Source organism: Sus scrofa, chromosome 1, assembly GCF_054392235.1.
Source record: "Sus scrofa isolate SSC_HxYL_T2T_F1_AM1 chromosome 1, Sscrofa_HxYL_maternal_Yorkshire_Landrace_v2.0, whole genome shotgun sequence".
Taxonomy (NCBI): domain Eukaryota; kingdom Metazoa; phylum Chordata; class Mammalia; order Artiodactyla; family Suidae; genus Sus; species Sus scrofa.
In genome coordinates this window covers 195,958,427-195,982,394 of record NC_139383.1, presented here as the reverse complement: position 1 = coordinate 195,982,394, position 23,968 = coordinate 195,958,427, and the positions used below count along the sequence as shown (strand labels likewise).

General features: G+C 39.4%; 1 long non-coding RNA gene across 4 annotated transcripts in view; it reads right to left on the bottom strand.

Moving 5' to 3' along the window:
- Positions 1-23,968, bottom strand: part of LOC102160535 (uncharacterized) — a 365,378-nt gene that overhangs the window by 201,767 nt on the left and 139,643 nt on the right. For 3 of the 4 annotated variants that reach the window (XR_014819401.1, XR_014819400.1, XR_014819397.1), the window contains exon 2: positions 19,215-19,286. This is a non-coding gene — a long non-coding RNA (uncharacterized LOC102160535). Of the gene's footprint in view, positions 1-17,169; positions 18,154-19,214; positions 19,287-23,968 lie in introns of those variants that run through there. The other variant, XR_014819398.1, reaches the window with a different exon arrangement.

Genomic DNA, 23,968 nt, shown 5'->3' with positions numbered 1-23,968 from the left:
CTCATTTTCCAAGGCACCAGGGTCTGGAGAGTGGTAAGGGAATCAGTGTTGCCTCTACACTTTCCGACCTTTTGCTTCCCTCACTGTACAGAGAAAGGGAGACATCTCAAATCTTACTAAGATGCACTCTCCTAAAGTGCAGAACTACTTCAAATATCAGTATCCACAAAGCCCACTGGATTTGCCGTAACAACCCTTCCATCCATTTCCTGAAGAGATGCATTTCTAGCACAATTACTTTTATGTTTGCTAATTAACCATAAAACTATGTAATATGTGTATATATGTATATATAGTTTTGACCAATTGTTACTAATAATAATTCTATTGAGAACTTAATATGTCTTAATCCACAATACATTTTCTAACAGAGAGCTATGGTGACTCCCCCAAAATTAACAATTTAAGATTTTCAATGTGTATACATATCTTTTATTGAAGAGAAATGTGATAGGGTGATTAATAAAAAAGACAAGCATAAAAATATATCACATTAGGATAAAGTTCTGCTAAAGAAGTGAAATGGAAATACAATTTTGAGGAGGAAGAAGAACACTATAAAATTTCCAACTTAAAAAAGAGCTTGTTCATGTGTTTTTTGAACTATGAGTATTAAATCACTATAGTACCTAGATTTCACTGAGTTTAAAAGTGCTATGACAGTCTTCTTCTAAAAATGTCAATATGCCAGAAATTACATCCTTTTGTAACACTTTTGTTTAGATGAAAAACTTGTGATACCAACCTGAAAATGACATCATAGCTTTCCAGATGTTTTTGAGGGGGCACACAGAGAAAGAGTTTGAAGACCAAGGGGCCATATTATAGGGTGGCACTACATGCCAAGGGGGACCCAGAGGCAGGGGAAGTTGTGGCCCTTTCCAGCCCAGGGATCAGGGTAAGAGTCAGAAGGGAGGTGAGTCAGTGCAGAGTCCTTTCAGGCAGGAAGGCTGAGGTTGCACTCTGGGCACCCCATGGCCTGTGTGTGGCATTCGAGAAGTTTCCATGAGCCCCAGCACAGAAGGGTGATCACCTCCCACAAACTTCACAAAATCACAGATGCTTAGACTTCAGCAGTGTGAGACGCAAATAACCCCAGAAGACCAGACAGGCTCATTTACCCTCCCTGGTCACCCAGTCCATGGAGTAGAACAGTTAAGTGTCCAGAAGCCCCATCCCCTGATTGTGGGAGCACAGTGAGTCCTGCCAACACCCAGGACAGCCTATGGGGGAATTGAGGAATGCAGTAAGAATGTGTGACATCAGCCATCGAGGGAGAATGAATCATCCAAAAGAGACTAATTAAAATAGCCTCGAGAGGGAGTTCAATTTAGAAAGCCCTAACTATTGAAACAGGAAAGAGGCTATAAACCAGAAGAGATGGAGGTGTTGTTCATTGGTAAGACTTGGTTTTGTGCTACCTAGCAGGGTGGGGATGCATAAAGAGGTTTAAGTCAGCGGAAGAAAATAGTCTACATTGTCTTTGTGCTTTGAGTGTCTTATGAGCAAGTACACCATCCTATTATACCTGTAAATGAAATTAATGATACTTAACATACAGGGTTCCTGTAAGAATGAGAGAGAGCATATATAAAGTTACCCAGCACAGATGTGCTCTACGAAGGGCAACTGTGACTGTTACTAGAAAGCCTGTCAGCTTCCATTGAGGCGATGAGAAGATGCCTGGACCATGGTCCCTGGGGCCAGCATCGAGGTGACTCCACCTTTGTGTGGCAGCAGCACTCCCTGGGCACTGAAGCTCACTTCTGATGGAGACAGGACACCTCTCCTGTCACACTCTGTACTTTATCCCTGGCTGCTGCCCTGGGCTTCAATAGCACACAGAGCTGGACAGGGACCAGTTGTGAGCAAAAGCACTCACCCTCTTCTCAGAATCAGTTCTCTGATAACTGGGGCATTGTTATTAATAGGCCTGACCCTTCCTTAGGACAGGCTTGTTCCCAGGGATCACCCCATCCTCCCGCAAACAGTCCCCTGGGGAGCCAATCCGAGGAGACCCCTGATAAGGCTGGATCCCAGAAGGTACAGAGCACCCAGCTCCGGAAGCAGACTGACTGCCAAACTACTGAAACACAAGCTTCCCAGGCCCTGTGCTGAATTTTGTATTCTTTCTCTTGAGCAGGGCCACCCAAAGTGTGAACAGTTCAGGCCGCACAAAACCTGGATCTGTCCCATCCAGACCTTATTCTTACTCTCTTTTAGAGCCTAGAAGAAAGAACTGGCCCTCACACATGCAGCTATTGTGAGAAAGCCCTAACTGTGCCAGTGATAAAAGTACCTCCACAGATGGGAAAAAAAAACACTTTCAAGTTAGATTTTCTCAGCATGTTCTCTCAGATAATGAATTCATTTGATCAAACGTTAATTAAGCACACCCCAAGTGTGGGCACAGGGCCAGGCTCCTAAGCCTATGCCAGGAGGATCTCACAGACCAGAGGGGACATGAGACTTTGACACTTAGAGATGAAATCTACCTGCACATTGCCTGAGCAGTCTTTGCAAACTCCTCCCCGTGGGGCTGATGGTCAGCCTAGAGGCACCGGTAGGTGCCACCCCATGTCAGCTCCCCAAGGTCCACTGACTAAAGAGTTAACACAGCAGGAGATGGGAGCCATGCTCATTGTTAATGTTTTCATAGTATCCCTCTTTTCCACAAGTATTTTCCAAGTCCTTCCATTCTACCAGTCTCCCTTAGGGACCAATAAGCAAACCTAAGAACACTGATTATTATGATCATCTATACAGAAAACCCAGATGAGTCTGGATGACTTTTGGAATATTATCTATCATGCACAGGGCCATATACAGGTAGATCTTGCCTGAGGGAAAGTCAGACTCTAAAACCTAGGTCTATAAAGCAAATACAGGCATACCTGAGAGATATTGCTTGTTCTGTCCAGACCACCACAATAAAGCAAATGCTACAGAAAAAATAAATATATAAATAAACTTTAGGTCTAAACAATAGGCCAACTAGGAATTCTAATTCCTTCTATAAGATGGGTGAAAGATAAGATTCATTGGAACAACAGCTTTCTCCTAAGGCATTTAAAATATGTTCTATTTAGAATAATTCGTTTATACACGGTTGCTCAGGAACATGTCCATTGCATAAACTAAGATCAAGCATTCGTTCACTCAGCAAAAATTTATAAGTATCTGCTTTGTGCCAGGCACTGTTCTAGATACTAGGGACACAGTAGTGAATAAAATAGACAATAGTTATTTTCATGGAGCTGACAATCGGCTAGACAAATAGCAAGTAAATATATAATAGGTTCGTTTGGTGTAAATGCTGTATATAAAATAGAGTAAAGGGGGCATCAGAGTAACTGGGTAGGGAGTGGGGTGCTATCTTTCTGGGAAGGCCACTCTGCTTGCTGATGTTTGAGCTGAGAAGATTTAGGCAGAGGAAAAAAAGGGAAAACACTGTGAAGTCAGAGCATGCTTGGTGTGCTTAAAGAATAGTAAAGGAGGATGGTGTGGCTGGGGGCTGCAGCAGCTGAGGTCAAGCCTGCAAAGGGGAGCACCAACAGGTAAGCGGTAGGAGAACAAGCCAGGACTTATGTCTGAAATGCCTGAAGCAGACGTTTGTTCTGAAATAGCTGTCAATATGCCCAGCATATATTCAGGACCTGGAATCTCCCTGACTCCTCTAGAAAATTCAATCATAAAATGCTAAACCAAATTTAGGAACTCTAAACACATTTTAGATTAAAAAAACAATTTCCTTCCAATATCCTGTAACGTTATACCAGGATATCTGTGGTGAGCTGGACATGGTATACAGTGATTCCTTCTTACTGAATAAATGTGCTGTCGGCTACCTGAGCCTAGAGAGGAAAGAGTGGTACTTTCACATGCTTAATTCCACTCTGCTTTTGATTATTTCTTTGTGCTGCACTACCAACTCCCAGAAGGCTTTCTGATACACCAGCTGCTGACATCCTTGTATGCAATATTCATTGGAAAGGTTACGCTCTGATGCTGACCTCCAAGTTCCCGATAATAAACATGAATGAGCTAAGGAAGCAAATTAAACCCACCCAGGTGTCATTCCTGACCCAAAGAGCAGTGTTCTTCAAATTCTCTCTCTTCTTGTGGTGACTTACACTTTATTCTATACTTTAAAAAATTAACATAATATCAACAACTTTCACAAGTTATTTCCCCCCCCCCACCCTTCATCTCTCTAAGGAATTCAGTTGCTAGTGTATGGAAGGGCCAGTATCTCAGGATCTGCATGGAGTGTCGGCCACAATGATGTCTAAGAAGGATCATTTCTTTGTAGAGGAAGTTACAGTCACCTCCATGCTTGGTGGTAGGAAGCTACTAGGTAGTGTTTCAGTAAGAGAAAACTCTTTATAGAAACTGATCCACTAGGCAATCCATCTCTCAAAAGGATTTTGGCTTCTTGTCCAAGCAAAAGAATAACATCAAGGCAATTTAGTGAATAATGATCCAACTCCCAAAAGTTACTAACAAGCTTTTATTTTGTTTGTTTGGGTTTTTTTTTTTAAGATTAAAATGTCTTCTATAAAAACAAAACATTTCTCTGGAGTTCCCATTGTGGCTCAGCAGTAATGAACCTGACTAGTATCCATGAGGATGCAGGTTCCATCCCTGGCCTCCTTCAGTGGGTTAAGGATACGGCATTGCCATCAGCTATGGTGTAGGCCAGCAGGAACAGCTCTGATTCAACTCCTAGCCTGAGAACTACAATATGCCATGGGTGTGGCCCTAAAAAAAAAAATTTCCTCAGTGTAGAAATATATTACTGCTTCCATCATGTGAACAAAATAAGACATCATCTCTGAACAAGGAAGCCAGCCCTACTCACCAGACACTGCATTAGCCAGCGCCTTGATCTTGGACTTTTCAGCCTTCAAAACTGTCAGCCCACAGCAAGGTATGGCTGTCTGCAAGCCAGAAAGAGTGCTTTCACTAGAAACCAACCATGATGGCCCCTTGAACTGATCCCTTCCAGGATCATCCTGTCTCCTTAGGCTTCTCTTGGCTATGACAGTTCCTCAGGCTTTCCATATTTTTGATGACCTTGACCATTTGGAGAAGTACTGGTCAGCAATTTTATAGCTCTCAACTTCTAAAGAGTGAGCCAATGAACAGATGCAGGAAATAATTTCACAAATGAGGAGAAGATAAAAAAAACTGCACAAAAGAACTAAGACTTTAGAGACGGGATTAAGATGGCAGAATAGAAGGATTGGAGCTCAACTTCTCTCATAAAAACAACAAAATTACAACCAAATGCTGAGCAACCTTCAACCAAATGGACTGGAAACTTTCAAAAAGACATGCTACTCCAGAAGACAAAGAGGAGGCCACATCAAGAGGTGGGAGGGGCGATTACATGATATAAGCAACCCCATACCTCCCGAGTGGGAAGCCCCACAGACTGGAAAGTAACTGTATCACGGAGACTTACCTACAGGAGTGAGAGTTGTGAGCCCCACATCAAATCCCCATGCCTGGGGATCTGGCACTGGGAGTCCCCGGATCATCTGGCATTGAAGGCCAGTGGGACTTGGGTGCAGGAGCGCCACGGGACTGGGGGAAATGGAGACCCCATTCTTAAAAGGTGCACATAGACTTTCATGTGCACTGGGTCCCAGGGCAAAGCAGAGGCTACACAGGAATCTGGGTCGGACCTGATTGCAGTTCTTGGAGGACCTCCTGGGAAAACAGGGGGTGACTATAGCTTGTTGGGGGGGAAGGGCATTAGAGGCAAAGCTCTTGGGAATATTCATCAGCACGTGTTTCTCTGGAGGTGGCCATTTTGGGAAAATCTGGCCCCACCCATTAGTGATGAGAAGTCCCAGGACAAACAATAATCCAGGTGGGATCACAGCCCCACCTATCTGTAAACAGGCTTCCTAAAGACTCCCCAGACACATAGCCACCTCCAATCTCACCCAGAGACAAAGCCCCACCCACCAGTGATGGGAATCAGCCCTGCCTACCAGTGGGCAGGCACCAGTCCCTCCCATCAGGAAGCCTACAGCAAGCCCCCATACCAACTTCATCCACAAGGGGGGGCAGACACCAGAAGTAAGAGAGGCTACAATTCTATTGTCTGGGAAAAGGTCACCACACCAAAAACCTATAAAAATGAAAAAACAGAGAACTATAATTCAGATAAGGGAGAAAGAAAAAAACCCAGAAAAAACAGCTAAGTGACCAGGAAAAAGACTTTAGACTGTTGATGCTGAAGAAAATGCAAGATATTGGGAAAAAAGTAGAGGCAAAGATTGATAATTTACAGGAAATCTGAGCAAAGAGATACAAGATATAAAACTTAAACATGAAGAGATGCAAAATACAATCACTGAAAATAAAAAAATCATTAGAAGCAACCAACAGCAGAATACAGGAGGCAGAAGAATGAGTAAGCGAGGTAGAGGACAGACAAGTGGAAATCACTGATTTGGAACAGAAAAGAGAAAAAAGATTGAAAAGAAGAGAGTCTCAGAGAACTCTGGGACAACATTAAATGCACCAACATCCATATTATAGGGGTGCCAGAAGGAGAAGAGAGAGAAAAAGGGACAGAAAAAATATTTGAAGAGATAATAGCTGAAATTTTCCATAACATGGAAAAGGAAACACTCACTCAAATTTAGGAAGCACAATGAGTACCATATAAAATAATCCCAAGGAGGAACACCCGAGACACATTAATCCAACTGAACAAAATTAAAGACAAAGAGAAAATATTGAAAGCAGCTAGGGAAAATAAGCAAATAACATACAAGGGAACCCCAATAAGGTTATCAGCAGATTTTTCAGTAGAAACTCTGCAGGTCAGAAGGGCGTGGCATGATATACTTAACGTGATGAAAGGAAAAAGCCTCCATCCAAGATTACTTTACCCAGAAAGGCTCTCATTCAGATTTGAAGGAGAAATCAAAAGCTTTACAGATAAGCAAAAGCTAAGAGAATTCAGCAACATAGCTTTATGACAAATACTAAAAGAACTTCTATAGGCAGAAAAGAAAAGGCTGCAACCAGAAAGAAAAACACCAAAAATGATAAGACTCACCAGTAAAGGCATATATAGAGTAAAGATATGACATCATCCATGCACAATTATGCTACCAAAATCAGAAATCATGAGGAGGGTACAAATGTAGGACACTGGAGATGCACTTGCAGTTAAGAGACCAACAATTTAAAAACAATCGTGTGTGTGTGTGTGTGTGTGTGTACACTCCTATATCAAAACTTCAGGGCAACTGCAAACTAAAAATCTACGATTGATTCACACACAAATAAGAAAAATCAACTAAACACTAAAGATAGTTATCAAACCACAAGCAAGAGAACAAGAAGGGAAGAAAAAAGAGAAACAAAAACAAATCCAAAACAGTTAATAAAATGGCAATAAGAACATACATGTCAGTAATTACCTTAAATGCTAATAGAATAAACACCCCAATGAAAAGCCACAGACTGGCTGAATGGATACAGAAACAAGACCCATATATATGCTGTCTTCAAGAGACCCGCTTCACTTCTAGAGAAACATACAAATTGAAAGTGAGAGGATGGAAGAAAATATTCCATGCAAACGGGAATCAAAAGAAAGCTGGAATAGCAATACTCACATCAAACAAAATAGACCTTAAAATGAAGAATATCTTAAGAGACAAGGAAGGACACTATATAATGCTCAAAGTGGACCAAGCCAAGAAGAAGAGGATATAACAATTTTAAGTATCTATGCACCCAACATAGGATCATCCACCACAATATATAAGGCAACTGCTAACAACTTTAAAAGGAGAAATCAACTATAACACAATAATAGTGGGGGACTTTAACACCCCACTCACAGCAATGGACAGATCATCCAGACAAAAAAACCAATAAGGAAACACAGGCCCTGAATGAAGCATTAGACCAGATGGACTTAATAGACATTTATAAGACATTCCATTCAAAAGCAACAGAATACACATTCTTCTCAAGTGCACATGGAACATTCTCTAAGATTGGTCACATCCTGGGTTACAAATCAAACCTCGGTAACTTTAAGAAAATTGAAATCATCTCAAGCACTTTTTCTGACCACAACACTATATGACTGAAAGTCAACAACAAGAAAAAAACTGCAAAAAACACAAATATGTGGACACTAAACAAAATGCTACTATCCAAAGAAGACATACAGATGGCAAAAAAACACATGAAAAGATGTTCAACATCACTCAGTATTAGAGAAATGCACATCAAAACCACTGTGAGGTACCACTTTACTCTGGCCAGAATGGCCAGCATCAAAAGTCTACAAACAATAAGTGCTAGAGAGGGTGTGGAGAAAAAGGAACCCTAGTACACTGTTGATGGGAATGTAAATTGGTACAACCCCTGTGGAAAACAGTATGGCGATTCCTCAGACAACTAAAAACAGAACTACCATTTGATCCAGCAATCCCACTCCTGGGCATCTATCCAGAGAAAACCACAACTCGCAAAGACACATGTACTCCAATGTTCACTGCAGCATTCTACACAATAGCCAAGACATGGAAACAACCTAAATGTCCATCAACAGAGGAGTGGATAAAGAAGATGTGGTACATAGACACAATGGAATATTACTCAGCCATTAAAAGGAATGAAGTACCAGCGTTTTAAGCAACATGGATGGACCTAGAAATTATCATGCTAAGTGAAGTCAGCCATACAAGAGACACCAACATCATATGCTATCACTTCCATGTGGAATCTGAAAAAAGGACACAATGAACTTCTTTGCAGAAGAGATAGTGACTCACAGACTTTGAAAAACTTATGGTTTCCAAATGAGACAAGTTGGGGGGTGGGGGGATGCACTGAGTATTTGGGATGGAAATGCTGTAAAAATTGGTTGTGATCATTACTGTATACCTATAAATGTAATAAAATTCATTAAGCAAAAAAGTGTATATTACTGCAATTCAGAAAAACACAAAAGAGAAAGTGAAAAAAATCACCTGATATCATCACTGAGAGATAACCCATGTTACATTTTGGTGAAAACTTTTTCAGACATTTTTAATGAATGAGTACACACATAAAATTTCTCATAAAATACAATCAAAGCATACTTAAAATTTTGTGACAATTTTTTTTCCACTGTCATGTATCATGGGCAGCTTATTTATTAGATATAGACCTAAAATCATTATTTCAAGTAGATGACTAAGATTTCATCATACAAACTATGAGAGTCAAAAAATTATTTAAGTACACTTGTGCATATGAAGAAATAAGGCCTCTTTATGGTTCATAAGTGGAACATTTCACCAGCTGGTGGAGAAAAAATAATTCAGTCCAATTTTGTAATCTCAGTATAATCCTACAATGTGAACTTTCCTTGAAGGATAATGTCTTTTCTAGGCAAAATGCCTCATCTCTCATACTCACTTCTCTCCCACATCTTTCCACTAACAAAAGCGTCTGGCTGTGTGATGGGAAAGAGTAGAGATTATGTTACATTACAGTGACAAGGGAGGATTCTAAGGAGCATCTCCCTCACCTGATCTGCTCGAGCCTTGCTGGAACTTCCAATGATGTGGCAGGTCTTACCTGCCACCTGAACAGAGGCTGTGGAAGTACAACTGGCCATCTTGGTTTTTGTTCAGGTAGTGAGTGAAATCTCTCATGACAGACCTGCTATATACCACCATGGTCAAGGTCATCCCCAGAAAGGTGTGGAGATTCCTGGCAACTCAACCAGCACAGGGCACCCAAGGTAACACACTTTAAAGGAGACTATACTGTTGATATCTTCCATTGTACCTTTGGTTGTATACAATTAAAGACAGACATGTGCAAGCCTAGGATGGCTGCCTGATTATCCCAACCAAGAAACAGGGCTGCTGCAGTTCAGCCAATTGACTGATCTCAAAGGTCCCAATTCTGGAAGATGTCCACCTGCTCCCAGTCCTTGCTCTTTCAGTGCGGTACTCATCACCCCCACTGCTCCTTGAGGTTGCAGTGGCTGGTGATCCGTGGCCAGTGGAGGGTTCCTTGGCCCAGCAGCCTCTTGACAGCAGTGCCTGTGATCCATAAAACACCACCCTGTTGCATTTACAATTCTCTTAGGGGATCCAGGTGTCCCATCACCTGCCTCCCCATCCTCTGTAGAATCCAGAGTTCCCAACTTTGGTGTCTTCCTCTCTGCTTTGTATTCCCAGGGAGTAGCACTCCCAGTGTAATCTATCCTCCCCCAGCCGAGCATTGAGCATATTTCCTCTTCACTTCTGCCAGCTCCATGAGGGTAGAGACCACATCTGCTGTGTTCACTCTTGAGTTCACACTGCCCAGCACAGGGCATTAGAGATCCTCAAGGAATATTGGAGGAATGAACAAACAGAAGAAGGAAGGAAGGAAGGAATGAAGACATAATGAATACATAATGAATACACTGTGCCAGGGTAGCCCTAAGAGGGGTGTTTCTTGCCTAGCACTTGACTTCTATAATCCTGGGGATGCTGTTTCTATCTTCTGGGTCTGTCAGAAGTCAGATGGGATCCCTGGACAGGATCTTGTTTCTACAATGACAGAAGCTTCACTCTGTCTGGACACCAGGTTGGATGTTAATAATAGGAGAAATGAGGGATGGGCTGGGCATTCAGAAACAGTCAGTTTCTTGATACCTGGAGAGAGGAGGGTAGAGAGAGAGAGGGACAAGCTACAGGAGATCAACTGTATCCCATCTATGCCGGGCTTCACACTGTAGTGTCTTAAACTTACTAAGAGGTGAGAATCTCCCCATCATGATTTATCAAACAACTCTAATAAGTACATTTTATGGTCCAGGTCATATCCTTTCATGAGTCTCATTATTCTAAACCAGTTTTATAGCAATAAGAGAATAAAATGTGCTATAAATTATTTTTCACTAGGTGTCAATTAGCAGTTCTTCTTAAGCACTGCTTCTAAATCCAAAGGAAGAAACTTGTTTGTGCTAAATAATATGTTGCTATGATAAGTGCCAAAAATATAATCGCGTGTTAATTGTAATCCACTGAGATAAACTATAGAAGTCTTTTATTTTCATTTTTAAAAATACTGGGTTTTTTTGCCAATATCTAAAGAAAACTACTTGTGGATTTTTGTTGCTATTGTTTATTTATTTATTTCCCTGACTTAAAAAAAAAGTTACTGACATTTTCCTGTGAATTAAAATGTAACTGTAGGAGTTCCCGTCGTGGCGCAGTGGTTAACGAATCTGACTAGGAACCATGAGGTTGCGGGTTCGATCCCTGCCCTTGCTCAGTGGGTTAAGGATCCGGCGTTGCCGTGAGCTGTGGTGTAGGTTGCAGATGTGGCTCGGATCCCGTGTTGCTGTGGCTGTGGCGTAGGCTGGCGGCTATAGCTCCGATTCAACCCCTAGCCTGGGAACCTCCATATGCAGCGGCAGCGGCCCAAGAAATAGCAAAAAGACAAAAAAAAAAAAAAGTAACTGTAATTGGCTCTGGCCCACCAATAAATTCAGGGAGAAAATCAGGATTTTTCTTGTACTATGAATAAGTTACCTAGAAAAGTTTCCTAATTACCTTGCTTTATGACAACTGCCTCTCCTCAGGAGGCGTGTATTGAAAAATCCCTTCAACTACCTCAGAGATATATTTATTTCTAAAGTGAAAATACTATTTATCTCTAGCTTTTGTCCAGAGTAAAATACTGCCGCTTCTTCCTGGGTGGAGGTGAGGAGATGCCATCCTGCTATACTGTTATCTCTGACTCAGGGCAAAACCAGCTCCAAGTTCATTGATTCTCACGGTCCTCATTCACCTGGGCAGCTTCAGCCTGATGTGATCACTGGTCTGCTCCCCACGGTGTCGGCCACTACCTTTAAAGCAGGTTCTGTGGGGAACTCTATGCTGCGGTTAACCTCTCTTGTCTTTTGGGTACCCTCCAATCTTGCTTGAATAAAACCTCCTCCTGGAGACCTATTACTCAGCATACAGCCCACGGCCAACAGCACTGTACTATACACTTAAACTTTTCTAAGAGTCTGAACCTTATGTAAGTCCTCTTACCACACACATACACACAAAATAATGCTAATGACAATAATAATAATAACAGTTATAAAGGAGGCAAGAGGAAAGCCCCCCTCCCCTTTTCTTTAAACTAGGTTGTTGTTTTTTTTTCTTTTTCTGTACTCACAGCATTTCCCCAGGCCCAGTATCGAACCTATTGTGAACTGCACCACAGCTAGAGCAATGCCAGATACTTAACCCACTCTGCCACAGGTAACTTTCAAAAGTAACCCCTTTTGGAAGGTGATGGATATGTCTGTGTCCTTGAAGGTGATAATGGTTTCATGGGTATATACTTATCCCCAAACTCATCAAGTTGCATACATTAAATATATACAACTTTTTATAGGTCAATCATAGCTCAATAAGGTGGTTTTAAAAATAAACATTTTTTTAAATTAAAAAAAAAAATGGGCCGGGAGTTCCCTTCATGGCTCAGCGGTTGGCAAACCCGACTAGCATCCATGAGGATGCGGGTTCAATCCCTGGCTTCACTCAGTGGGTTAAGGATCTGCCATGAGCTGTGGTGCCATAAGCTCAGACGCAACTTGGATCCCACGTTGCTGTGACTCTGGCATAGGCCAGCGGCTACAGTTCTGATTGGACCCCTAGACTGGGAACCTCCGTATGCTGCGGGTGCAGCCCTAAGAGATAAAAAAATAAAACAAACAAACAAACAAACAAAAAGCTCCATATCACTCTCTCTTAACTAATGTCCCAACATGGCTGGATGCCAAAATCACACTGCATTTTTCTTCTACCAAAATCACTGCTCTTGCTCTCGGGCTGTATGAGAATCAGCATTCTATTCACCCAGGCATAAAAGGTAATCATCATGAGGCAACATGATATAAAACTCTATTTCCAGGCTTATAACCTCAAGTTATGAGAGACAGGTACATTCAAAATTAATAGGAATAAAGAAGTTCTTTGAAAGGGCATTGGTAAAACCAAAGCTGATTAAGTCTGGTTAAAATCAGTATTTTTATATTTAATAACAAAAGCAAAGAATAAGTGGCATCGGGAAGCCAGGAAAAGATATTTTGGGAGAAGGATCCTCATCTTGGAGTTAATGAGTTTCCCTACACAAGTCCCACAAGTTCAGGCATCCTGATAACATCGCAGGTGGTGTTTCACAGCCAAGATGGAATCACAGAGCTATGAGCACATTTCGTAAGTTCGGGTTTCAATGAGGATGTCTGCATTTACCCAAAAACCTTTGAAATAATTATGTTAGGATGTAATCACAATTTTCCACTTGCCACATTGTTGGAGATGTTGTTTCAGTGTATCTCAGAGTTTTTGGAACAGAAGTTTAACACAACATCTTTTGAGTACGTGTGTGAAATTTTCCAGGGTGAGTGCATGAACATGTAATTCATATTTTTAAACATGTTATGAAATGCACATTGCCAATCAGCTTTCTATAAATCTCCTAACTCTTTTATTTTCATCTTTTTAATTTTTATTAAACAATTTTCTTTTTTCAGTATTACTGTCCTTATTCCTAACTTCAAAGAAATAATTATTTAAATGACTGTATTTTCTTACTAACCTTTGCAAATATTTTTCCCTATCAGCCCCCATCCTTTTTTGGTAGTATTTTCTGCAACAGCTCTTCGTCGTGGTGTCCAGTGTCATAAGAGTTAGCATTTACTGGCTGCTTACTAGGTGCCAGGCACTACATTATCTCATTTAATTTACTGAAAGAACAGTTGTAAATTCTCCTGTTGCTTTTGCTTGAGAGAATTTGTTAAAGCCTCGTTTATTAATGTGAGAATTAGCAGCAGCTTTACTGCTTAGAGTAGACTGAAAACACAATTCACTCTGTATTCAAGCCAGGGGACTGAATGTGGCTGCTGGGTCCAGCTGGCCATGGGAAATGTCTGGATGATTTCATTTAATGCCTTTAGAAATATTTCTCACCAGGCTAATTCAAGGAAAATGGCTTGTCATGGATGATATCTGACTATAATAAGCAGCTAAAATGCTTTCCCAATAAATATTGTAAAATGAAACAGGTGTAAAGCCACAGTTGGAAAAAGCAGCAGCCAAAGAGTACTGCAAGTATTGTGGGCCAACTTTCCAACAGAAGGCTGGATCCCTGGGAGGTGACGGGGATCTGTGTTAGCAGGACATTTTCCCTGATGCTTTCAATAAATTCATCATTCATTTAAGCATTCGTTTAATAAATATTGATATACTACATAGAGGCATTCTGCTGGGTCTTAGCAGGACACAAAGACTGATATGCTTCAGCCTTAAGGGTAGTAGGAATTAGAGGATCTTGTAGGATCCGTGTGAAGCTCTGCCACCTTCCATAGGTGCAGAATGCTTCCTGCTGAGAAAACCCAAGCCCCCTTAGTTGAAGGAGGTGTCAAAGGGCAGTGAGTCTGGATTGCTTAGAAAGAAAAGACCTACAGAAGAAACTGAAAAAGAGCAAGGTAGTGGATGCTGGTGGCAGGAAACAGCACCCCTCCCCTCTGGAGGAACACCGGGGTTTAGAGACTTGCTAGTTGAGAGCTGAGTCCCAGGAGATGCCCTGTGAGGACTACCTACTGTGTGGAGGAGATGGAGCAGAGGGGGTGGCAGGCAGCAGAGGAGGGCCCAGGTGGCAGGTTGGTTGGCTGGCTACTAAGTGAGATAATGCATGTGGGGCCAGCTCTGAGAGAAGCCTGAACAGCACCTCCAGCACCTCCAGAATCCAATGCAGAGCTCAGAGGGGCCAAGGTTAGTGTACTTGGCAGACGTCCAGGGAACTAGGAGCTGTGGGGCTGAATGAAGGCTTACATGTCTGTACAAAGAGGGGAGGTTGTGAGGTAGCCCATGGCTCTCAAGAGAGAGAATGGGCCCTGTGATTCTCCTGTACTCCTAATGTGTGCATCATGAGGACGATGACGAGGAGGAGGAGGCAGCACTGAGCCTTTACTATGCGCCAAACATTCTTCTACGTTCTTTACATGTTACTCGTTTAATCTTGAGAACTGTATGAGGTAAATATTATTATTATCCCCACTGACAAATGATAAACCTGAGCACAAGAGGGATGACAGAACTTACCCCAATTACCACTGCTAATACCCAGCACAGCTGGACTTCAAACCAGGGCTGTCTGCCCTGCCACCACACTGTTCATCACTCAGCAACTCTGCCTCCTTAAAAAGGTCATGCTTAAGAGACATGAAAATCTATACAGTCATGATGCCAGCCAGGCATCAGTCAAAGCAGGCATCCAAGGTCAATCTCAAGAGTGTACAACTGGGAGAGCTCAGCCACATAAGTGCAGGATGTGGCTTTTGGGTTTATTTACTTATAAAGTCTTCATTCTACCTGACTTGGAAGTGGAGCAGGAGAAGCTCATGCCGAGGACGTAGAGATGCCAGAAGGTCCTAAAAGCCACCACCCCCATGATGCTCTCTGTGTAAACACTGATAGACATTTTGTTACAATTTATGTGTGGGTCAAGACCTGTCCATATCCAGAGCATGAGCTTCCAACAGCTAAGTTCTCTTAAAATTTTAAAATATCACTGCTAAGGATGGAATTATACAAGTGTACTTTCCCAGCAATTCTCCTGTATCTCAAACTAGAGTTAAAAAATGAGGAAAATATTACTCCTAGATTTCAGGCTTTGGGTGGAGAAGGACAGAAAGAAAAGAATAAAAAGGCATATTTTTAAATATTTATATTCTCATAAAAACCTGTACATGAATGTTCATAACAACTGTATTCTCAGTAAGTAAAAACTGGAAAGAATTAGACAGTGGTACATCCATTCCATGGCCTACTGCTCAAAAATAAAAAAGGAATGAACTGTTGATATATGCTCCCTAAAATTGTGCTTGCTACTCATTTAACTCCATTTCTGTGGGGCTCTATCCCTTCTGTCATATACTCTTAAGAGCACTCAGAAAAAAAGAGTGTGGCAACCCCCAAAATAGTCTGGGAAATTGAGCGCCTGGGCAGTTCGTGTTAGGGGTTACTGTCATCAGTGTTACACTGAATTATGTGTAAGTAGTGGTCTGCCAGGGCTAGCTTGTACCATTCTTTTCACCCCAACACATATGGGATGCTCATTATGATGTCATGATCAGTAACATCATAATGGTGCTTAATATCAGCTCTGGTGGGAGTATTTACATCATGGAAATCAACAAATCAGAGATCACTCCCAACCCTGAGAGGCTTTACCAGCATGTCAGTGTGAATAAACCACCTGAATAGGTTATTTTAGAAAGCTTCAAAAGTGGGCAGTGGGGATAATACAGGACAAGGAAATCTAAATCAGTCCATTTAACCCTCATTAGTAGTACAACCCTGGCAATCAGTTCTGAACCAGATGCATTTCTCAAACCAGAAATAAGACTTGAGTAGAAAAATCTGGGCGATCTTAATAAAGAAAGCCTTTCAAATTTTTCAGGGAACATAAAAAATACACCAGTTTCTGAAAGCCTAGGAAAATAAAGGGTCACTCAACATAGTGAGACAAGTTGCTGAAAGGAAAAACACCTGGGCAAGATTAATTTTGACCACTTATATATGTCATATACCCTTCTTGAAGGAAGGTGATTCAGAGCCTACAAAAATAACTGCCTGAGTACTTTTCAAAAATTTTTAATTATCAAAAACCTATACCTGGATTTCCATTGTGGCTCAGTGGTAACAAACACAACTAGTATCCATGAGGACATGGGTTTGATCCCTGGCCTTGCTCAGTGGGTTAAAGGACCTGGTGTTGCCGTGAGCTATAGTGTAGGTCACAGAGGTGGCTCAGGTCCCACATCGCTGTGGCTGTGGCATAGGTTGCAGCTGCAGCTCTGATTCAACCCCTAGCCTGGGAGCTTCCATATGCAGTGGGTGCAGTCCTAAAAAAGACAAAAAAAAACAAAAACAAAAACCTATACCTTAAAAAAGAATCTGACAAAATCCAACACTCATTTATGATAAGGAAAAAAAAAATCTCTCAGCAAACTAGGAATAAACGGGAACTTAACTTGATAAAGAGGTTCTGAAAAAAAAATGGATATGTGTATATGTGTAACCAAATCATTTTGTTGCACAGCAGAAATTATCACATTGTAAATCAACTATATTTCAATAAAGCTTTTTTTAATTTTAATTTTTTAAATTTATTTTTTATTGTTATTTCCCCCAACACACTTTTTTCCCCCCACTGATCAGCATGGGGACCCAGTTACACATACATGTATACATAATTTTTTCTCCCACTGTAGTGCTGTATTTTAAGTATCTAGACATAGTTCTCAGTGCTACACAGCAGGATCTCAATGTAAATCCATTCCAAGAGCAATAGTTTGCATCCGTTAACCCCAAGTTCCCAATCCATCCCACTCCCTCCCTCTCCCCCCCAGGCAGCCACAAGTCTATTCTCCAAGTCCATGATTTTCTTTTCTGTGGAAAGGTTCATTTGTGCTGTATATTAGATACCAGATATGAGTGATATCATATGGTATTTGTCTTTCTCTTTCTGACTTATTTCACTCAGTATGAGAGTCTCTAGTTCCATCCATGTTGCTGCAAATGGCATTATTTCATTCTTTTTTATGCCTGAGTGGTATTCCACTGTGTATATATACTACATCTTCCTAATCCAATCATCTGTCGATGGACATCTGGGTTGTTTCCACGTCTTGGCTATTGTGAATACTGCTGCAATGAATATGCGGGTGTACATGTGCCTTTTTTTTTTTCCCACTGTACAGCAAGGGGGTCAGGTTATCCTTACATGTATACATTACAATTACATTTTTCCCCCACCCTTTCTTCTGTTGCAATATGAGTATCTAGACAAAGTTCTCAACATGTGTCTTTTTTAAGGAAAGTTCTGTCTGGATATATATCACTCTCCTTGATATTAAAGAGTGGGACTGCTGGGTCATATGGTAGTTCTATGTATCAATTTCTAAGGTACCTCCATACTGTTTTCCATAGTGGCTGTACCAGCTTATATTCCCAGCAACAGTGCAGGAGGGTTCCCTTTGCTCCACACCCCCTCCAGCACTTGTTATTTATGAACTTATTAATGATGGCCATTCTTACTGGTGTGAAGTGGTATCTACAAGAAAAAAACCAAGAAACCCTATATAACTAACATCATAGTTAATAAATACTGAATGCTTCTCCTTAAGATTAGAAAAAGGGCTAGAATGTTTCTCTCTCTCTTACTAACATATGACTCTCATGATATATTCAACATAGTATTGGAAAGTGGTAATACTGCAATTGGGAAAGAAGAAGAAATAAAAGGAATTAAGATTGGAAAGGAAGAAATTAAAATGTCCTTATGTGCAGACAATATAACTGTCTGTGGAGAAAATCCCAAGGAATTTACAAAAACAAAAGAAAAACAAAAACATTCTAGAACTAATAAGTGAGCTCAGCAGGGCTGTAGGCTATAAGATCAATATTTTACAAATTAATCACATTTCCATGTACTAATAATGATATGTGGAAAATGAAATTAAAAACACAATACCATTCACACCAAAGAAAATGAATACCTGGATATAAACTTAACAAAATTTGTATAGAATCATTATGCTGAAATTTGTAAAATACTGATGAAAGAAACAAAGAACTAAATAACTGATAGACATGTGATGTTCATAAATTGATAGACTCAACAGAGTAAATATGTAATTTCTCCCCAAATCAATATACAGCTTTAATATAATCCCTATCAAAATTCTAGCAAGGTTTTTTTGTAGATATAGACAGCATTATTGTAAAATTTACATGGAACGATAAAGAAACTGGAATAGCTAAACAATTTTGAAAAGTAAAAACAAAGTGGGAGGAATCACTCTCCTTGATATTAAAGACTACAATATACTATAGTAATTAAGACAGTGTGGTTCCTTGAGAGGGATAAATATATAGATCAATGGGATAGAATAGAGAAACTACAAATAGACCCACACAAATATGCCCAGCTGATTTTTGGTAAAGGTGCAAAAGTAATTCCATGCAGAGAGAATTGCCTTTTCAACAAGTTGTACTAGAGCAATGTGACATCTATAGTCAAAAACCAAAACAGAACAGAACAAAAAAGGAAGAGCCTGGACTTAAGCCTTTTACCTTATAAAAAAATTAAGTCAAAATAAATCACAGACTTACATGTACAATGTAAAATTGTTCCAGCTTTTTTAGAATTGGTCCGGCAAGTTTCTGGCCCTTACCAGGAGACCCCTGTAGCGAAAAAAAAAATTTGAAAGTAAGAACTTTTAGGAAAAAATAAAAGAAAAACCTTGGGACCTAGGGCTAAGGGAAGAATTATTAGACTTGACTACAAAAGCAAAATCCAAATAAGGAAAACTGATAAATTAGACCTCACCAAAAAAGTATAATTTTGCTTGGCAAAAGATCGTCTTAAAAGAATGAAGATGAGCCACAGACTATGAGAAAATACTTGCAAACCACATATTCAACAAAGGGCTAGAATCTAGAATATATAAAAACTCAATATTAAAAAACAGTCTAGGAGTTTCCATGGTGGCTCAGCGGAAACAAACCTGACTAGCATCCATGAGGACACAGGTTCAATCCCTGGCCTCACTCAGTGGGTTAAGGATCTGGCGTTGCCATGAACTGTGGTGTAGGCCGTAGATGCAGCTTGGATCCCACACTATTGTGGCTGTGGTATAGGCCGACAGCTACAGCTCCCAATCAACCCCTAGCCTGAGAATCTCCATATGCCATGGATGTGGCCTTAAAAAGACAAAAAAAAGATTAAAAATAAAAATAAAAAGAGTCTATTTAGGAAATGAGCAAAAAACATTAATAACATGTCACCAAAGAGGATATACAGATGGCAAATAAGCACATAAAAGGATGTTCAACAACATTGTCCATTAGGGGAATGCAAACTAAAACTACAATGACATATCATTACATACTTTTCAAAATAGCTAAAATGAAAAACAGTAACAACACCAGATACTGCCAAGAGCACAAAAAAAATGGATTGTCCATAGATTACTGCTGAGACTGAAAAATAAAACAGCCACTCTGGAAAATAGTTTGGCAGTTTCATAAAAACATAATGTGACTACTGTACAATGCAACAATAACACTCTTGAGCAATTTCCCTAGATAATTAAAAATCTATATTTATATCAAAACAAAATCTATGTGCAAAGGTCATAATAGCTTTATTCATAATAGCCAAAAACTGGGAACAACCCAGCTGTCTTTCACCAGGTGATTATTGGACAAACTCTGGCACATCCATACCTTGGACTACTACTCAACAATGAAATGACAAACTATTGAACACACACAGCTTGGATGAATCTCCAGGGATCATGCTGGGTGAAAAAAAAGTCAAATTCTAAAAAGTCACATACTTTATGGTTTTATTTATGTAACATTCTTGACATAAAATTATGGATATGGAGAACAAATTAGTAGTTGCCAGACATGAGAGTCGGAAGGAAGGTATATATGGCTATGCAAGGGTACCATGAGGGATCGTTGTGATAAAAATGTTCTTTACCTTGACTATATCAATGAGATACCTGGTTGCAATAAGGTACTATGGTTTTGTTAGATGTTAGCACTGGGAGAAATGGGGTAAATGGTACAGTACACAGGATCTCACTGTGTTATTTCTGACCAATGCATGTGAATCTACAATCTCTCAAATATTAAAATTCTAATTTTAAAGAAAACCCTAAATCATGGGGACTTGTTTTCTTTTTACATTTTTATCTATAAATCTTGCTTGTTCCTTTGAAATATACTTTGTATATTTAAGAGACTTTAAAAATGTTTGATCGGAGTTCCCGTCGTGGCGCAGTGGTTAATGAATCCGACTAAGAACCATGAGGTTGTGGGTTCGGTCCCTGCCCTTGCTCAGTGGGTTAACGATCCGGCGTTGCCGTGAGCTGTGGTGTAGGTTGCAGACGCGGCTCGGATCCTGCGTTGCTCTGGCTCTGGCGTAGGCCGGTGGCTACAGCTCTGATTCGACCCCTAGCCTGGGAACCTCCATATGCTGCGGGAGCGGCCCAAGAAATGGCAAAAAGACAAAAAAATAAAAATAAATAAAAATAAAAATGTTTGATCATTTGAAACAATATCTCCAAGCCCAGAAATACAGCCTGAGAAAAACGTCCAAAAGGCAGACAAAGATGTTCATTGTAACAATATGTATTGGCACAAAAGCCTGAGATCAATGTTATGTCCAATACCTACATCATATCCAAATGATATAATGATATAATATTCTGCAACCACTGAAAACAATGGTAACCAAAAAAAAAAAAAATCAATGACAGGACAAGATGAAAAATGTTAATATAATGTTAAGGGACAAAATGAAAGTGGGAAATTATACAATAAACATTAATAATCAACAATGATATAGATAGACTGAGGAAAATGTTAGCAATAATACTGCCTATCAGATAGAATTATGAGTAAGTTATTTTCTTCTCCAATATTCTTTTTGGTTTCCCACAATGAACTTACCACTGGTAAGTTCTTGGACTAATTGTTACCCTTTCTAAGCTTTGGTGTCCTCACTCATTAAATGGAAATAATAATAGTACCTTCCTTATATTTGGTATTAATCTATCATGCATAGCAAATTATCTGATACACAATCAATGAAAAATAAATGTCACTTATGTGACAAGCATATATTTATAGTAATCATAACGTACCAGGCATTATTCTAAGATCTTTTCCAAATATTCCCTCATTTAGTTCTCAAAACAAGTCTCTGAAGTATAAGTACTAGTATTACTACATGGAGAAATGAGGCGGAGAGAAATTAAATAATTTGCCCAAAGTTATACAGATAAAAAATGTCAGAGCTGGAGTCTGAACTCAGTCTGTTTCCAAAGTCTGCTATTAATCAGTACACTATTTAACCATCATTGATTATTATTACTATTATTATCATCATGGAGTAGAAATAAAGCTATGAGTTAGATGCTAAAATAATGGAAAGGGCAGAATTTTTTTAGAGCTATATGGTTGATGATAACCAGCACAGAGAAAGAATGGTAGAGCAGATACATTGCTAGAAGTGCTTATGGAATTTGGAATCAGACAGTTTAAACTATACATCAGTTCCCCCAATTCTATCCTATATGGCATTGTATAACTTATTTAATCTTTCTGCATATGAATTACACAATCTGTGAAATAAGATGTTAAAAGTAACTACATTTCACACTCACTGATAGGATAATTGAAGATAATACATGTAAAGTTTAACTCTATATAGTACATCCTCAACAAATGCTAGTTTCTTTTCTTCCTGTTAACATCTAAAACATTGTTTCTAAATATGGCAGACACATTCAGATGATCACATCAAAATATATTCTTCATGATAAACAGATCATGTCCTGATTATCACCAGCAAAATAAAACTGATGCATGGTATCCAAGTGACTTAATTTTTTTAGAGCTATATGGTTCTTGACTACAGAACTCAAAGTTCCTGGGAAATGTGGAATTTACAGGGTGTGTAGTTGAAGCATCTCTTGGAGCTTGAATACCCAGCACAAACAGCAAGTGGGTGATTCTTGGTAACACTGTTTACTTGATAAATACAGAAGATACTATAAAACATCCCTAGCAGAGTCCTAAGACTTAACAACATCAAAAGCAAACATATACCATCCGGTCTTTATGGAGCTTTATGACCCAATAAAAATGGAAACAATAGACCATTGCATCAATATACAATCCAAATATAAAAATGAGGCCCAAGAGACACAAGCATACACCATCTGGAGCAAAAAGAAAGGGAGAATGATCAAGTATAACCAAACCATCTGTAGCAAGTCTAAACAAGTAGTATGGTATTAATTACAGATGGGGACAGATGTTCGGGGAACCTTAAGTAAAGTGCTGTGACTTATGAGTTTCCTGGTGATGGGAGGGGGTGGAGAAGAGGGAGAAAAAAGTCTTTCCAACACAAGGCATGAAGCTGAGGGATTATTCACCATGATACAAAATGATTTTACACTGATCATATTAACAGGTAATTTCATATTATAGGTCAATAGCCATGACAATTAGTAAAATCTTGTATCTTGAAGTCATATATATCAAACTTCTGAAGTTGCCATGGAAAAAACGTAAGCTTTAGAGCTAGATGGAGCTCATGACCCCTTTCCTTACTATTAAGGTGACTGAGTAAATTAAGGTGATATTTAAACTCCTTTAATTTTCAGTTTTATTCAGCTATAAAATGAAAAAAAAATTGTTTAACCTTGCAATATTATAGATTATAGATAGATTAGGTAAGAAGGGGAAAATATGAAGTACCCATTAAATCAACTGCTATTATTATTATTATTATTATTATTATTATTATTATTATTATTAGATTTAAAAGTGTGGAAACTCTCTAAACAGTAACAAATAATATTTCCTGTGGCAAGATTTTTTTAAAATATCACCAAGATCATCATCTTCCAAAAAAAGCCAGAATTAAAGTGGAGTACTAAAGACAGTCAAATAATCCAAAAGAAGCAGAGGAACCAAAGAAGAAAATAAAAGAAAAAAAGACATAGAGAACAAACAAAATCAAAGACTAATATGGTTGACCTAAAACATATCATAATTACAATAATTGTAAATGGTCTACAGATACCAATTAAAAGATTGAGACTGCTAAAAGGGAAAAACAAAACTACCCAACTATATGCTGTCTATAAGAAATTCATTTTAAACACAATGATATGGCTGTGGTAAAAGAAACGGATGAAAAAGATATACTATGTGAATAAAAAAAGAGAGAGGGATTAAATGACTATATTAATACCACACAAATAATTTCAAAACAAAGAAAACTGCCAGAGATAAGAAGGGATATTATATAATGACAAAAGTGTCAATACACCAAGAATACT